General features: G+C 38.2%; 1 long non-coding RNA gene across 1 annotated transcript; it reads left to right on the forward strand.

Annotated features, from left to right (window-relative positions):
- Positions 1–37: 37 nt before the first annotated feature.
- Positions 38–11621, forward strand: LOC148130535 (uncharacterized). The gene is made up of 3 exons (XR_015749866.1): positions 38–145; positions 8258–8329; positions 11509–11621. It is a non-coding gene; the product is annotated as an uncharacterized LOC148130535 (long non-coding RNA).
- Positions 11622–15530: the final 3909 nt, after the last annotated feature.

Genomic DNA, 15530 nt, shown 5'->3' on the forward strand with positions numbered 1-15530 from the left:
CACCCCACAGGGGATAAAAGTGGGTGTATTTTCTCCTTAAACTTTGTACGGGACAAAGTTTAACCTTACTTCAGATTTTCTTCGTGAATGATTATTTTGTGGACTACCTTGTGATTTTTATGAAGTAAAAGAATCATTTATCTCTGTGAGTAAAACTTTATTTGCTGCCAGTTTGGACTTGGCAGGCAGGACGTGGTGGAATGCCAAGAATAGTATCAGTTCCAAAGAATTAACTCTGCGAAGTCCGAGCCAGCTTGCCTGCCTGTGTTTGTGTGTGTGTGTGTACTCTTTCATCTTTTGGGAAAGAGGAAAGGCGAGACAGAACACAAGTCTATGTATGTTACTAGGTAAAGAGCCTTACAGAGATAATGCTTACAAGTTTAAATAAAATAGTTCATTTGACACACTAATTTGGAAGTAGCTATGGATTCTTCCTTAATTTGCATAGCCTTATGTTCATTCATTAAAGAAATCTGTTTTGCTTCTAAGAACAGCCAATGAAACAAATTGTAATATCTCAACGGTTTGTAGTCATGAATATTGCATAGCAGTTTCACACAATGGTAGAAAAACAATTTCAATAACATTATAAAAGATTACTTTCATCATTATATTATAAAGGACACAGTATCTATACAAAATCTCATGGCGAAAGGTCATCATCTCAGCAACCTGTTTTCCATTCCACCACTACTCATAGCAAAAATTGCAAGGCATTAGCACCTGGATGATCCATTTGTGAAAGGAATGAAATTTTTATAGTTTTTGGCCTAAAACAAACCAAATGAATCATCAAATCCTGGAAGCTATTTGTTCTAATCTGTGGGAAAGACCCATAATTGTGCACCTATATAATGTTTTTCCTACCGTGTTTCTCATATAATAAGGCCGGGTCTTATTTTTTTTTGAGTCCCGAAAAAATGGCTAGGCCGTCTTTTCGGGGGTGACTTAATTCCCCCCCCTTGCATCTTCGGGCAGGCGGGCAGCGATGGCTTGGATGTTGACCTCGGCGTTGGTGGGGCACTTTGTATCAGGGTCAATACAGGCAGCACCATATCCGGGTGTGCAACAAAAGTACTTCCTAACAGCAAGTCCCCCCGCCATTTCCCCCACATTTCGCATGTTTTAATATAGGCCTTAATTTGGGGGGAGGGGCTTAATTTCATTTCATGCCTATAAAACATGCTGGGACTTCCTATTGGGGGAGGCCGTATTGTTGGAGAAACAGGGTATCACTTCAAACAAAAGGTTATATATACTTAGATTTGAAGTTCTGTGTGCTACATTTTCTTGAGTGGGAGAACTTTTCCTTCAGCTTTAACTAGTATACAGTGATTAAGAATGATAAGAGTTGCGTGTGTACAATCTTTGGGGGGCTATATTTTCCCCATACTTTTAAAGTGTGATTAGAGCAGGAGAAATTAGATTGAAATCTGTGCTCAATCATGAAGCCTGAATCATTCATTGAATTTTTGCTTAGCCTAACAAAGTTGCTTTAAGCTGTAAATAAGACAGAATCAAGAACCCTATTAAGTTAAAAAGTAACAAACAATATAAAATACAATCACAGAAAAAAGGGTGGCAAAATGAAATTATACCAATATTGCATGGTATGCATATAATTATTTTCTAAAATCATTATGCCTAAAATAGAGTGGCTTAACTAATGCTAAACCATGATTTTTAAATGTCTCATTCACCAAATGCTAAACCAAAATAATATCATCCTATTCCACATATGGCTTAGTATAATATATACGTACAGCCAAAGGAATAGAACAGTCTGATATGATGTTGCTGTGTGTGTGTAACTGGCAAGTGATGTGTAATGTGTAATGGGAACTGCTATATTTATACAGTTGAAAACAATAATTGGTTCTGTGAGGAGCTGAAGCCAGAGAACCAAAGGGACATGGTAATATATTTTTGAGAGATCAGACAAATTATACACTTTTACCTGACTAGAGCTACTAATATTGGAGTTGCAATATTTGGCAAATCAGTAAATGGCAACAAATTTGGATGGATACCTTTATGGAGATATGGAGATACCTTTGCTGCTATCTACAGATTTTGTGTTCTGAAGTCCTGATCTTATAGCCCTCCATATTTAGGTAATATGGCTTTAGTATTTTCTACCATTTTTCCCCTTCATGATTAGTGGATGCACAGAAAAGAGAGCAGGTGAGTAACTCTTTACAGCAAAGAGGAATGTAAAGTTTCATTGCTAGACTCCAGATGAGAGAACCAAGCATTTCTTTCATGAATAAACTAGGACATCTACTGTCCAACCTGATTGTTTTGGGTAGTTTTCATAGTACTAACTTTGATTTTTCAAATCTAAGAATTGGTTTGTTGAATTCAATTATTTCATGCAAAAACAATAAATCAGATTTTCTTTCATTATTTCAAACACTAATTAAATGTTGGAAAGTACATTTGAACAGTTTATATCATGGAACTAATGATGTGGATCTTCTTACTATTTTAAGAAACTGATGGAGATAGTATTTTTGCAAAGAAAGCCATTTTTGAGAGATGTGTGTTTAAAAGTCCAGTAGGACATTGGGACATTAAAGGTAAAAAGGTCACAACTGGAAAACAGAATTACATGTCTGTAATTCTGATAAGCAAGTCAACTTGGGCAAGCAGATTAATTAATAGTTTTAACCACACAACCTAGTTATGTAGTGGAGAAATTAATTAACTGGTTGCCTCTATTTATTATGCTTATGCATAATAAGGATTGTAAGGAAACAAGAAATATATGTTAAGAAATAAAAAAGGGACAAAAAGTGGTCTGGAAAAGGGGGGACTGGGCAAAAGGTAAAGAAACAGATTAAGCATGGGGAGATTCATGGAGAAACAGGCATTCCAGGAAGATTGTAACCCTGTGGTCTTTGTCAAAGGGGCTGTGGGGAGGGATTTGTGGTTTGGATGCAGGGAATAAAAAGTTGAAATGTACTCCTCCGTGTGCCTACAAGAACGTATTTTATATGCAATAAACTTCTTGCTGCTTCACTTCATGACTGTCAGATTTCTGTCTGGTAAGTCTGTTTCTCACACTATGGTTCTAATTATATCTCAGCTGGGTCATTAGCATCAGAACATGAAGCTTTCCTTGTTCTGTTAGTTTGATCTGTTCATTTATAAAAGATTAGATTTCTTGGCATGCCAACCAAAACAAAACAGCAAACCCCTATATTATAAGCATCAAGACTACCCAAAAATGGAATTGTGGTCTTTTGTATCCAAACCCAGAAGAACATACATTTCATACATGTGTGAAAGGTTAGTTTAATCTGATCTCTGCAAAGAGAAATCTACATTCAGCACAGGACACACTATTGTTGCAGCAACTTGCAGCAGGATATTGCAAGTAACCAGCTGGTCAGAAACTTCCAGGAAGGAGAATTATCTGTACCCCACCTCTGCTCCAGGAAGAGTATTTATTTGTGAGCATTGCCACTTCCTTTACTTTTGGGTTAGAAAGCAAATTCTCTGCACCAGTCCAGCCCTCGGATTTTCTAGAGATGGATGAGAGCAATGGGGGCAAAGAGTAACCTCAGGGATGACTTGCAATTAATGAGCTAGACATGGTATAGTTCACTGAATCTGCACTCCAACTCGTAATTGACTTTCAACTGCTGAAGACAGTGGTTTAAGCATCACCATCACCCTACTTTATGAAAGCTCTTCATATCTTCTCTATCTTCTATGTTTATTGTTTATAATTCATATTTCCATACAGGTAGTTCTTGACTTACAGCCATTTATTCAGTGACCGTTCAAAGTTACAACACTGGAAAAAGTGACTTATGACTGGTTTTTCACACTTATGATCATTGCAGCATCCTCACAGTCATGGGATCAGAATTTGGATGCTTGGTAACGTATCTATGATTGCTACAGTGTCCCAGAATCCTGTGATCACTTCTTGTGGCTTTCTGACAATCAATGTCACTAGGGAAGCCAGATTCACTTAATCAGGTTACTAACTTAACTGCACAACTGTGGCAAGAAAGGTTGCAAAACGTGGTAAAACTCACTTGGAAACTGTCTTGATCAGCAAATGGTATTTTGGGCTTAATTGTGGTCATAAATTAAGGATTACCTGTATTTCTTCACAGTCTGGGTGGCATATATATGTGAAATTAAAGAAATATAACACCAGACAATAAAATGAAAGAAAATGTCATCCTGTGGAACAGAGATAGTACCTTCCATGCAAGGAGCCCGCATCATAACTTAGCCTGGGTAAAGAGCCCCCATTCAAGGCTTCTCTAAAAGGAAAGCTGGTTTGGGCTCCTTCAAATGTCTTGGGAGATGTTGTTCCAAATGGAGGGACCATAACAGAAGGCATGGGTCTTGGCTCTTATTAGATGCCATTAATAGATGGGACCTGAAGCATTCCCTTCTGTCAGATTCTGTAGAATGGGTAGAAACAATTAGGGTCTATATCATGTACAGGTAGTCCTCAACTTATGACCACAATTAAGCCCCAAATTTCTGTTGTTAAGTGAGATATTTGTTAAGTGAGTTTTGCCTGATTTTACAACCTATCTTATCCCAGTTATGTGAATCATTGCAATTGGTAAGTTAGCAACCAGGTTGTTAAGTAAATCTGGCTTCCCCGTTGATTTTGCTTCTCAGAAGGTTGCAAAAGGTGATCACGTGAACTTGGGATGCAGCTATGGTCATAACTATGAACCAGTTGCCAAGCATCTGAATTTTGATCACATGACCATGGGGATGCTGCAGAGGTCGTAACTTTGAAAAATGGTCATAAGTCACTTTTTGCAATGCTGTTGTAACTTTGAATGGTCACTAAACAAACTGTTGTAAAGTTATATAGTCAGCATTTTGATTGTGCTCACAAATCTTCTGGTAACCTTTTACAGGTTGCAAAACAAAAGTGTTACACAGATATTTTGTGGCATGTCCATAAATACTGCCACATTTTGAACCACCTGAAATATCCAAGTGGTCTTCAAGGGCAGCCTTATGTAGAGTGCATTGCAGTAGTCCCCACATCACAGTCAAAACATGAGTGTTCAAGACAAGGGCCTCTGTTTGATTTGAAAGACATTTCAAAGAATGCCAGTTTCTTTGGTCTGGCTAAGTTCACTCATCAAAAAGCATAGGAAGCATTTAAGAAAAGTGCATTTGGTGCCCAAATTAGAATGCTGTAGTGTAGAACTATCCCAATATTTTTGAAGAAAGTATTGCAGTAAAGTTATGTTTGCAAAATACAGAGAAGGATATAAAACAAGGTGCATTTGGGCAAAAAGGTCCAGGGAGCTTTGGTTTAAAATTCATCTGGATGATGCATAAAGTAGAAAAGTGGAAACAGAGAAGCAATTATCAAAGATCTTTGAAAAATAATCTTTAGAATGATGTTTTGTATAATTAATTTGTGTTCTGAGTCACAGATTTGGATTTATTCCTTTTTTGCTTGTCATGGTTGTCCGTCACTTTGGTGAAACTAAATTAACTTGGCTTAACTTTAGTTTTCTCTTTTTTCTATTTGGGGATGGTTTCATTTTACCATATAACTTAAGTAGACAGTTAAAACATAATTGCTATTCTTCAGACTTACATGTTTTCTTATCCTTTTCAAACATATCCCTTTCAACTTTAAACTACACTCTCCAGTATTAATTTTACAATCTAAATTTATCGTTGTTACACTTTATATACTGCAATACCCTCCTACTGATAAATGTCTATGGAGATTTTCAGTCAACCAGGTGTCCCAAAGGTGCTTTTTCAGGAGGCAACTGTACTTCCTTGTTTTTCTTTGAAAAATATTTTGCTTCTCATCCAAGAAGTTTCTTCAGCTCTGATTGGATGGTGGGGAATGGAAGGATCCTGTCAGAATTTTAATTTGAAATATCTGGAATATACACACTGTAGCTGCTTACACCTAGACTAGGTATTTTGTTTGTTGAAGCTAAAAAGCAAACAAGAGTGCATAGACCCTGTGAAAAGGAGAAGAAGCCGACTCACTCTCCTTCTTTCAAAGTCATTGGCATTAAGGAATTATGTCTAAATCATGAATTCTCAAATAGAAGAAAATATTTAACAGTAACATTATACTGCATTCCTGGGCACTTGCCTCACAGATATGCTATGCAAAATGTCCACATTGCTATTCAAGCAAGTCCATGCCAGGGCAACGGTATAGTTGTTAGTCATCCATTAGCACTTTAAAATAAGAACATATAATTTAGATGATAATAACAGGATTTATGAGACTGAGGCTCTAGTTTTTTCCTGGCACTGACACACCTACAATGCATAATTAATCATTTCTTGAACTTCTTGAACATAATATCAGCCATAGTATTTATAATCCTGCTGTATTTTCTTTCCTCTTCCATTCCAATCTCTCTCTCTCTCCCTCCCTCCCTCCCTCCCTCCCTCTCTCTCCCTCCCTCCCTCCCTCCCTCTGTTCTATCACCCAGAATTATAAATTGCCCAGTGCACAAACACAAAACAAAGGCCAAAAACTTTCCTTTAACTTTATAAACCTCCCAAAATGAGAGGATGGAATCATAAATTCTACATTCCTATTTTTAACATTTGTCTTAAAATGTAGTGTTTACCCTCTGTTTAAACCTAGTAGCTTGCCTGCCAGTTTTAGTAGCTTAGTGGGTTTTTTCCCCTTGGTAGCTCCTTGATTAAGGTATTATTTTCTGCTTGATTTTTGCCTGGTGTTAACTTCTGCTTATCTGGGAGTTGGCTACTTGCAGAGTATGAAAATGCTTTTGAATATTGAAACCTGGTTAAGCTCCACTGGGAACATGTTACTGACCTGAGCAAAAGCAGTGATCTTCTTACAAAATCAAACAAGATGATGACTAGCTCAGCCTTAGAAAGAATGAGCTAGACATTCAAGGTGCTAAATGCCTCAGGGAAAATGATAATATAATGTCAGACAACAAAGTTCCATACCACTTTCCCTGTTTTGTTGTTGTTTTTGTTGTTGTTGTTTTGCCCAGTCTAATATTGCTGGTAATGTTAAAAGATGCAGTTGTTTCCCCACCAGTTTCTGTACTTGAATGACTGTTTCTCACTATCTCTTGCTGTTTCAAGCTGCAAGATACCTTAGTGCAGTGGTTGCCAACCAGTGGGCCAGGGACCACTGGTGGTCCGTGAAATGAAAATTTTGGTGGTCTGCAGAGAAATGTCATTCCCAAAGCATCCTCCCAAAGCAATTAATCCAGGCTGCATGGGAACACAAGGCTGTATCACCCACATGGCCCGCGGGAACACGAGGCTTGCGTTGCTTACATTGTGAACAACATGAGATAGTGAGGGGGGGAGGTCAGAGGGGGAGAACTTGGCCTACTCCCCTCACATGCCTCACCTGGCCACTGGGCTGCTTCTTTCCACTTCTTTCTTCTGCTTTTGGCTGCACGCAAGGAAAGCAGCAAAAGTCTTTCTTTCTCTCCCCCAAACTCCACCAGAAATGAGTCTTTGGGACCCTGAAAGGCATCCTGCTCCAAGAGGCTGCACCGGCATGACAAGTCTCACAAAGACTCATTTCTGGCGGAGTTTGGGGAAGAGAAAGGAAGACTTCTGCTGCTTCTGCTGCTTTCCTTACGGAGCTGGAGATGGTATCCTGAGATCCCAAATAAGGAAAGATCAATTGGTAGGAAAATTGGTGGGAAATTTTCCTGCATTTTGGGGGGATTTTCCCAGGGTCTCTGGTCTGTGGGATTTAAAATTATGAGTTTGGTGATCCCTGAAGTCCAAAAGGTTGGAGACCCCTGCCTTAGTGGGCCCTAACTATTCACTCTAGAGAGGTTAGTGAACAGAATAAGTAGTATGAATCTGAGAGTGTGCAAGTATTTTATAAAGGTATCAATCACATTTTCTTGGAGCTATATTTAATTTTTAGTTACTATATGATCATGTCTCTGCATTTTTTTTAACCAGCAATATAGGAAGTCTGTTTTTCCAGGATGTTATTTCCAATTTCCCAGCTATTTTATAGTTCTTGGATTTTATGATGCTCTGTAATCCAAATTATAAACTGATTAGATCCAATTTACTGTTAATGTCACACAATTTGAAATTAATAATCAATTAATTAATTTAGGGTAATTTGTAATCAATTTAGGGTAATTTGAAAAAGCAACATATGAATATAATAAAATAAATAATATATATTTGGTACAAAACATAGAGGCAGAGCTAATCAGAGTCAAGGGGTCCAAATATTAATGGAGAGAATGTATCTTTTTCACAGATTGAAGGAATTGAATTCCACCAAGAGTAAAATGGGATGATCCAAGAGATATTGCTACTGCATACAGTGAAGGTAATCAAACATTTGGTTATAAACACCAAAGCTATAAACACTCTTACTGCAGTCAGAGATCCACATCAAAGTGCTATACAACAGTGCTAGAGCCAACAGAAAGTAGAGTGGAATTATATTTACTATTTTGATTGCCACATCCCTAGCCAGCTATAGCAATTATGTTGGTTACTGCTCCTGAATAATGTTTTAATGCAAGAAAAGAAACATAGAAATGATTAGTGGATCCTCATGGAGTCATTTTTCCTCCCATGTCTCAAAAGTGCTTTTTCAGGAGGCAACTGGACTTCCTTGTTTTTTCTTTTGAAGACATTTCGCTTCTCATCCAAGAAGCTTCTTCAGCTCTGACAGGATAGTGGGGAATGGAAGGATTTATATTCCATGTAGATAGCTGGTCATCTGCATCCTTTTAGCAGGTCGTTGAAGCACCTGGAGGTTTAGAAGCTGAAGAGAGCTGAAGAAGCTTCTTGGATGAGAAGCGAAATTTCTTCAAAAGAACAAAGAAGAAAGTCCAGTTGCTTCCTGAAAAAGTACCTATGGGACAACCATGTCCTGGATGACTGAGAATCTCTACAGACTTTTAGCTATACAATTTTTGTCATGCTCCTGTCAGAGCCTGAATCTGCGGAGGAGGACAAGCAGGAGCTGGGGCTGATGGAGGTGGAGGGAGTAGCTCATTGGCTTCGGAGGAATGTGGGGAGGAGCAGGACGAGGCAGCCTTGGGCCCAGTGGTGGGCTTCAAATTTTTCAACAACCAGTTCTCTGTCCTAATGGCTGGCTGGGTGGGCATGGGTGGGTGGGAATGGCCAGGGGGTGTGCACTCAGTCTCCTGCAGGAGTCTGCCAGTCAAAACAAGGTGCTGGGTTAATTACAAATGTGGGCTTTGCTTTGTGACATCCAGATCCAGCAAGCAAGGGGTGCGAACTGCACATAAAATACACATTTGTTTGGTTATGAAGAAATATCTCCAAAATCAGATGTACACTAAATGTAGACTGACTTTTAGCTACACGTCTTCCCAGCAAACAGCAAATTTTGAAGCTCCATGTAAAGAAGGTTCGTTTTAGAATGAGTAACCACAGTTTGCATGTTGGAGGTTCCTAAAGGAATGTATTTTAAAGAACATTTGAGGGAGGCATGCAGAGAATAGCCCTTCTCTGCCTGAGGCTGTAGAGACCTGGCACCAATCAAAACACTGTTTGTGAAGCGATCAACACTGACAGAGTAATCCACTAGTATGAAAATAAGAGCAAACTCCACTCCCTTCTAGTACTGATGTTGTTACCTAGTTTGGTAATGAAACATCTGCAAGAAAACCATCAAGCTCAGAGAGCACCAAGGACTCACAATTCAACCCTGAGCTACAAATATTCTCTTCTATCGATAAACACTTTTTCATTGGAAAGACTCAGAGCCTGCCTTATATGAGATGGCTCCCAGTGGATTTCATTCTAAATCTTGATATGATTGCTATAAATAAGGAGTGTAGAATTATAATGGCTGAGTATTTGATCCTTCATACATCAAAAAAAAAATACAAAGCTAAGGGATAAACGAATAAAAAACATTTGAAAAAGGAAAAGGTTCAGGAAAGAAAGTGAAAGTGTAAGAAAGAAAGAAGAAAAGAAGGAAAACCAAAAAAGAATGAATTCCAATTTTCTTTGGTACATATATAAGTAAAAATATATCAAACTCTTACTCTAACATTTCTCTATATTATTTCCATAATCCCATATCTAATAATCAAAGCCCAGATCAACTTTTAATTTCAGTTTCTCACTAAAAGCCCAGTAATGGTTCCTATCACTTTAATCACTATTTGTTTATTTAATTGCAGCAAATTCTAAATAAAACAGTAATGGAAAATCCTAAGCTGTAAAGTAGACCCATGCTTCTTAACTTTGGCAATTTTAAAGTGCATGGACTTCAATTCCAGAATTCCCAGGCAGTATGAAGTTCGTAAACTTGCCAAGACTGAAAAATGCTGATCTACAGAAAGGGATTTTTCCATTCCTCTTTTACTGGTTCTTACTTACTTATGAGCAATCATAATGCAAAATCCTCATTTCCACCCCATCCCAGACCAATGATAAGGCAAAATCCTCACCTCCACCCCATCAGGGCAGGGCCAGCCAGTCGTGGGATTTGCCGGTTTGCCAAACTACAGAATCTTAATTACCTGTTTGCCTGAACCAGTGAGAACCAGCTATAATCCACCTCTGCTCAGGCTCCTCTGGCTTGGGACAGCTTGCCAGCAGAGAGGAACGGGTGCAGGACAACTGAGAGAGAGCAGGCAGTGGAAATGAGGAGCGACGGAGCTCAGGCGATGAGCAAGGGCCGCCCCCTCCTAATCCCCGAGCACAGGGAGTGGAGAGGAGGTAGGAACAGTTCAGGCTGACCCGACAACTTGAAAAGAGAGCACCTCATCCCTCTTCACAAGGCACACCTGGGGACTGAGACTTAAGAAGACACTGTGGAGAGGGGCATTTATCAGGAACAAATGCTGAATTTGTGGAGTTTTTGTGTGCCATTGCTGACTTCTGGCATTTCCAGACGTGCTTGATTCTTCTTTGCTTTGTGGACTCATTGTTTCTTCCTTGCTTCATGGACTCATTGCTTCTTCCTTGCTTCGTGGACTCATTTCCTTGTTTCTTTGCCTTGCTGGACTTCTTGCTTTGCAGTCTTTGTGCCAACAGCATTTTGCTGGACTACTCATAGCCAGGGTCTGCTCTCTGTGCATGTGAGTGCTTTGCTCTGGGACTTACATAATATGGGAGTGTTTGGGGGGAAAGTTGGAGCATTAAAGTGGAGTTTGAACTCTCAGCTGGCTGTGTGGCCTTTGCCTTGTCCTGGGTCATCACAATTTGGGATGAACACCCTTTGAATGGTGTGGGAGTAGGAATGGATTTCCAGAGAAAAAAATTCAGACTACATGTTAAATATGCATGATGCTACATTTACATGAGTTTACGTTATATGCAAAGTGGAGTCTGATGTCAAACTCCACTCATTGGTTCAGCCGCTGGCGGGAAGATTGAGTCCCCCGTCAGTGACTGAAGTGTTGGACTAAAGCCGGCGCTGACTGCATTTGTTTGCTTTTGATTCTGGTTGTTAAAAAGGAGATTTTTCGCACTTCTGAGTCCTGCTCCTTCCTCATCTGCTCCCATTTAACACTACAGGAACCAGGAGCACTACTCAGGTGACCTTGAGGAAACAGGTAAACCTCCAAGTGCTTCAATGAGCATCCTGCTTCAAAGGATGCAGATGACCAGCTGTCTGCAAGGAATATAAATCCTCCCATTCCCCACTATCCTGTCAGAGAAGAAGAAGCTTCTTGGATGAGAAACGAAATGTCTTCAAAAGAAAAAGCAAAGAAGTCCAGTTGCCTCCTGAAAAAGCAGGAGACAACCATGATCTGGATGACTGAGAATTTTTCCCCCATGAAACGAGTGCTTTTCCCGTCACAAGTAAAAGGAATACTTCAAATACAAACTCTATTCTGGGTGGCCATGGAATGGATGAAAACAGATAGGTGTTGGAACAGAATGTTTAACACCTTGTCAAACTGTCCAGTAAACAGACCAGATAGGCAGCTGTTAGGGTGCTCTGAGCCTCTGACCCGCTAGTCAGATTATTTCTGAACAGCAGAAAAGCACTTCTGAAAGAGTACTAAACATATGAGCTAAAATAAGTTGACTGAGAGACATCATGATGACCTAGCATTAAAAAATAGGTTCCCGTGTAAGTTTACGCTATAGTTTGGGAAAATATGAGAACAGCCCCTCGGTATTTACATATTCGGTTTCTCATTTTTAATCTAAAAATATTATCACAGCAAAGCTGATCTCATAAATAGAGTTCTTATACAGATCTATATTATAGCAACTAAGTTTTTTGTTTTTTTTGTTTTTTTTAAAAAACAAGCTTGCACAATATCTATGGAGAGCCTCAGTCATCCATAGGTCATGGTTGTCCCAAAGAGCAGCTGGACTTTCTGGTTTTTCTTTGAAGACATTTTGCTTCTCATCCAAGAAGCTTCTTCAGCTGTAACTGAAGACATAATTCCTTCCATTGCCTACCATCCAGTCAGAGCTGAAGAAGCAAAATGTCTTCAAAGAAAAACCAGAAAGTCCAGTTGCCTCTTGAAAAAGCACCTTTGGGACAAGTTTGCACAGTCTTTGTTTAGGTTCATTACATTCATTCAATATCCATCTGTTTCTTCAATGAGTGAAACTTCTTTCATGGTTTTATGAAAAAGAAGCAGGAAGACTAGAGCCAAATCTGTTGGATTTCGGGAAAATAATTACATCTCATGTTTCTTTCTCCCAGATTTGGTGCAGTTTTCATAGTTTTTGAATAGAAAAAAAACTGATTACATGTGGCTTTTTTTCTCCACATTTTTATAAGACAAAAAATATTCCTTAAATTACTCTCCTACTCCAAATGTGGGGCAGACAAAAATATTTTAATAATCAATGAAAATGAAGCCTTTTTGTGTCCCATTTTCAACTTCAATCTTTTTCGTTTAAAAAAACAAAAACCCAGCACCAGTGTGGTTCTTGAAAGCTTTCTTTGTGAAAAGGAAATTTAATAACCTTGCTGCAAGTATACCAGGTATTCTTGACTAACAAGCACTGATAATAGAATGATGTTTCATTCTGACGATGACCTCCCCAAGGTATTCAGTTGCATCCAAACTCCATCCAGATGTAATATCGTCCAGCATTACTAAATATCTGATCAAGCCATATAATTTTTATTATATTGCAGGATTAAGCATACTGAAATGATAGAACTAGGGAACATTTGGAAACATAATAAGGTTGATGTTCTTTGTGGGAAAAGTTTAAGGTATTTAACAGCTTCATAAAATTGCACTTTTATCTCAGCCTTTAAAATCAGACATAAATTCTGGCATTAGTGCTGTTGTAAAACACACTAACAGAAACTACAAATCCAAGTTTGTATGCTATAACTGAAGTAAAGTTTAGTGCTGAAACAGATTATAGCAAAAGCAATTAATTATCAAAGCACAGTTGAAAGATTATGTCAAAATGTAGCACTTTTAAGTCTTACTGAATCCAAGAGGTGGTAAGCTTGTGTTATTTGCCCCCCAGTTAAAAATGTACACACTTCGCAAATTTCTGTTTATGTGTCTCACAGAGTCAGATATCTTCACAACCACTTATTTACCTTATATCAACAATAATATTATGTTGCAACAGTATTGAAAAAGAAAAAATAGAATTTAAATATGACATGGGGGAAAAAGAAAAAATTACAAATTTAAAAAATATCCCCATAATTTTCCATTGCTAATATTTCTGCTCTGGAATCTGTAACAATTTGGGAGGTACAAGATTGCATTCAAAAAGAAAAGAGAAATGAAATAGATCATCTCTCTCTCTCTCTCTCTCTCTCTCACACACACACACACACACACACACACACACACACATTTAAGTTCTCTTGAAGTATTGATTGTATCATCTGGCTTTAATTTTCCCACTGATGATATTCAGATCTGTGGTTTATTTAACCTTTCCCACTGAAGCAAATAACTGCATTTTTTCTCCTGCTAGACATTTTATATTTTTTTATATTAAACATAGAAAATTTGAAGATTCAGTAAACAGGAACTGGTAGTTTAGATTAGATTTCGGAGTGTGACTTTCCTTAATCTGTCTTGGAAACTATGGTAATATTTTTTGCTGCCATTTTTTAATCTAACACTTCCAAGAACAGAATAGTGTCACTGTAATGAATAACTCAATTATTTGCACTAGCCCACTGGAAAAATACATTCATTCATTTATTCATTCATTCATTCATTAATACCTTGGCATTTATTTGACTGAACTATAAGAATTTTTGGTTAATCCATACATAATAGAAAAATAAGCAAAACATGAATAAAATACATACATACGGTATACAGGTAGCCCTCGACTTACAATTGTTCATTTAGTGACCACTCAAAATTACAACAGCACTGAAAAAAGTGACCTATGACCATTTTTCACACTTAAGACTCTTGCAGGTCACGTGATTTACATCTGAGTGTGTAATGGAATAATTATTGTAATCTTATGTTATGTTAATGTAATGTTTATGTGTGTTTCTTCATCCTGTCTGAATAATTTTCTTCATAAAAATCATTTTCTGTCATCCAGTCCAGAAAATGAAGGTACTGACCATGAGGACAGAAGAACATGGTGACAACAAAGGGAAAATATATATTTTTCATTCAAGAATTATATATGAATTCACAATAATTCTCTTTTTACTTAAGGCATCTGGACAGTAGGCACTGTATTGATATTGAAATTGGAGCAAAACTAGACGTGCTTACCTCAGAAAAATTCATAGATGTAGGACTGGTAAAACTATAGCTGATAATGGCCAGGAATTACTGCAGGTTTGTAAAAAAGATCAAGAAACATTTACAAAAAGAATATGATAGAAGACAAGGATAAAATGACTCTTGGGTTGGATTAGAAGACCTCCAAAATCCCTTCCAATCCTATGATTCTATGAGTCTTTCCATTATGCTCTGTAGAGAGTTTAAAAAAATGGCCAAAAGGGGCAGGAGGAAGATAATGTTCAGACAAATGAGGCTTGAACCTATTGCAAGAAACCAATCTGAGACAATATCTTATATAAACCCCACCTTAGTTCTAGTAAAGTGAACAAGGGGGGAAACACTTTCAGACTTGCACAATTCCATTATTGTATCTGTGACAATAAAAGAAATCCTGACTTATTCAGCATTGTTTTCTGAGTCTGGTTTATCTTATAGGAATGATATCCTTTTTTGGATTTTAAAGACTACAGATAGTCCTTGATTTACAATAGTTCGTTTAGTGACCGTTCAAAGTTACAATGGCATTGAAAAAGTGACATGACAATTTTTCACACTTACAATTGTTGCTGCATCCCCAGGGTTGGGTTTCTACCGGTTCTGTCCACCTCTGTAGAACCGGTAGCTCTGAAGAGCAGCAGACATAGAACCGGTTCTATGTCTGCTGATGTTTTTGCCCACCCACCCGCCCGGGCTCTTACCTGACCTTTATTTCCTGCTTTTTCAACTTCAGCTGCCATGCAAGGCACAGCTGCAGTTTAAAAAGCAGGGAAAAAAGTGCTTTTTCAAAGGCTGCTTCTCTGCATGCAGGTCCGCGCAGCATGCAGGGAAGCACATCAT

Source organism: Notechis scutatus, chromosome 5, assembly GCF_049901735.1.
Source record: "Notechis scutatus isolate UNSWTSFEM ecotype Mainland chromosome 5, rNotScu1.2, whole genome shotgun sequence".
NCBI lineage: Eukaryota > Metazoa > Chordata > Lepidosauria > Squamata > Elapidae > Notechis > Notechis scutatus.